We start from the raw sequence: 3654 nt of genomic DNA on the forward strand, positions 1-3654 counted from the left end.
TGGGATAATACCTTATTGATGGCACATATCTAAAGTGGGCAACATTTGTGAAAAGAATCCCAACTCCACAAGGACAAATGTGAAAATTATTTGCAGCAGCCCAAGAGGTGTATAGGAAGGATGTTAAGCATGCATTTGGAGTACTTCAAGCACGTTTCGCAATTGTTTGTGGACCTGCTCGATTTTTCCATCTTGAAACACTCCAAAAGATCATTAAAGCATGCATAATTCTCCATAATATGATTGTTGAAGATGAGCGAGATGATAATGAAGTGGTAAACTTGGATTATGAACAAATTGATGGAGTGGATAATCCTCCTATACAAGTATCATGTAAACAAAGTGATGGATTTATGGCATACATTTAGAGTTATGGACGCATTAGAGACAAAGAAATTCATTCTCAACTCCAATTGGACCTCATTGAACATTTAGGACAATTACAAGGCGAGTCGTAGGAACTTTTTTTTTATACGTTGAGAAGCATGAGTCATAGGAACTTTGCGAGTGTGTGAGTTTTATTGTAATTTAGTTTGACTTTTGTATGTGAGTAATCTATGGACTACATTGTTCCAGTAATAATATGTGTTCTATTTTATATGTTTTCTTATAAGGTTCCTCCATTTCATAGTTCACATTGTTCCAAGATTACTTTCGGACAATTGGGACAATTGTTTTAATAAACAAAAAAAATTGTATATATAATTTGGGGTTAAAACAAAATATTATTGTTAAACTAGATGATTATTTGCTATCATGATGATTGAGAAATTGTTTTAGTAAAAAAAAATGTATAAGTATAATTTAGGGTTAAAAAAAATTACTTGTTACACTAAACGATTATTTGCTATTGTATGGTAGTGGCAATGGTGGTGGCAGTAGCGGTTGCGGTGGTTGTGATTGTTATTTATTACAGTGAATATATTATTTTATTTTGTTGAAAGCTAAAATAGATCCACTAATGCTAGATGTTTTGTAAAGTAAGCAGGTAAAATAGATAAAAATAACTTTTTGTGGTGCCATATAGCTAAAAAGATAGCTCCGCCAATGTGGATGCACTAATGTGAATGATTGGCTTCTCTGAGAATCTAGTGGTCTTTAAGGAGTTTCCTTACATTGTCTCTAGGTTATTTGGAGCTTCTTTATGTTGTCTCTAGGCTCAACTCTTTGCTTTAACAGCTAAGTGGAGAAGTTGATGCTGAGCTATTTATGAAGTGATAAGACTACTAACAATGCATTTACGAGGTGATAGAAAGTGCTTATGAGTTATCAATCAAACACCCTGTATTAGTTGGTTGTTTGTGTTGAGAAAATAAGACTGAGAATAAAGGAATAATATGTATATTTCTGTGTTTTGTAACTATATAATAGATGTCCTTTATATAAAAATGTGTGCACAACAAGTATTGTAAAAATAAAATAAATAGGGCCTTAAGCTAATGGGCTAAGCATGTACACATATACAGTAACATCCCCCTACTAGCAGGCCAAAATGGCCCATTAGCATTAATTTTTGAAATATTTAGCAACAGAGCACTGTTTCGGAAATAATTAGGGAAGTACCACTTTTTCCGAAAACGCCGCTATAAGGCCCGAAAACGTCACTATAGGGCTTAAAAAACGCCACTATAGGGCCCCTTGAACCTGTTATGGGGACTTATAAAAAAATTTTGCAGGAAAACGCCGCTATAGGGCCCAAAAACGTCACTATAGGGCTTAAAAACGCCACTATAGGGCCCCTTGAACCTGTTATGGGACTTATAAAAAAATTTTGCAGGAAAACGCCGCTATAGGGCCCAAAAACGTCACTATAGGGCTTAAAAACGCCACTATAGGGCCCCTTGAACCTGTTATGGGACTTATAAAAAAATTTTGCAGGAAAACGCCGCTATAGGGCCCGAAAAAGTGGTATTTCCCTAATTATTTCCGAAACAGTGCTCTGTTACTAAATATTTCAAAAATTAATGCTAATGGGCCATTTTGGCCCTACTAGCATGTATACATATGCATTAACATCCCTAACCTAACTTAAGGTGGTGATGCCATTTGGAGTTTGGAGAGAAGATCACGATGATGATCTGGTGGATGAGACTTCAAAAGAAGATAAGCTAGTTGACTGGCAAAAGAAACAGAATACGGGCGGAGATTTCCACATTTGAGATGATGAAAAACAATGTGATAGTCAATCTCAATGTGCTTGGTGATAGCCAATGCATTTATGGAGGCGTGGTTGACGACAACATGGCTAGCAGAGGCAGTGACATATCTATAAAGACTTGTTGAGTGACATATCTGTAAAGACTTGTTGGGTTTAACGGATGGAGGTGAACAAATTTTGATAGAGAAGTGTCAGGTTCTAAGATTTTAAGATCTAAATGTATTAGAACTTCAATATGTAATGTTGGCAAACCATGATCAAAACTTAGAGTCTAGATTTAGGTAGCTCAAAGTGTGTTAATGTGTAAAGTTGGAATTGAGTGTACTGTAGGATTTATTGTGTAAATCTACAAGGCTCGATTGACCGAAAATTAGACTCAATCGATCGAAGCTCGTGCAGATTGTTTTATTACAAAATTTTCCAACTCAGCCCAAGCCCGGTTTAACGTGTAGGGTTTTATGTTTTACTCCAAGTATAAAAAGAAAAACCCTAGCCACTTTTTAAAGGTTATTGATATGCTATGTGTGTGAATCTCTTATGAGATCTAGAGGTGTTTGCCTTTATACATACTTAGAGTTATCAAGACAAGATTGATGTCGAGAGCTTGGTAATCGCTTCAGTTGTTGTTTCAAGAACTTAAAAAAAAACTCAAGTGGGAGTACTTGTGGTTGTTGTGGATCAAGGAAAGAAGTCTATGGACTCGGAGCTGTCACATGGTCGTAATAATAAGTTTTCTACTCGAGGTAGCAATAGGATGTTAGTGGTCTAAGTCGCTATTGTAAAACTTCAATTCTTTTATAGTGGATCTGTTTTACCTTGAGGATAGCTAGGTTAAATCCTCCTCAGGTTTTTTACTGGTTTGGTTTTCTTGGGTTATCATATCATTATGTTCTTTATTTTCTGCATTGTTTACTTGATATGATTTACTTGTATTAACCTAGATTTGAATAATTTACCTAAGTAATCACTTGACTAAATAACTAAGTTAAACAACTTGTGTTTTATGGGGTCTAAAAACATACAAGAAGGATCTGTAAAATTGGTAATAAAGGAATAATCTATGTATTTATGTGTCCGTAACTGGACAATAGAAGGCCTTTATATACAAGGAAAATATAGTACAAGAAAAGTAATCTAAGCATGAGCCCAATGGGCAAGGCATGTATACATATACATTAACAGTGTGCTTTCAAAAGCACTCCTTTGGTGTCGAGCTCATTTGTAAGTGTACGCCTTGGAATTCAACTCATGCGGTTAAAAATATGACCAAGGATCATGTAGTAAAATAATGTAGGTCATGAACCCAAACAACTTATGGAAAATAAGTAGGCTGATGCTTATTTGGACACAATATTTTATCTGTAAATGATTTATTATTTACTTGTTTAATAAACAAAGACCAAATACAAGAAAAAAAAAGTTTCAACAGACCTTTACCCTGGCCGCTCGAGTTTCCTTGAATACTGATAGCGGACTATTTTTCTTATTAGTAATGC

The sequence above is a fragment of the Quercus lobata genome, chromosome 2 (genome assembly GCF_001633185.2).
Source record: "Quercus lobata isolate SW786 chromosome 2, ValleyOak3.0 Primary Assembly, whole genome shotgun sequence".
NCBI lineage: Eukaryota > Viridiplantae > Streptophyta > Magnoliopsida > Fagales > Fagaceae > Quercus > Quercus lobata.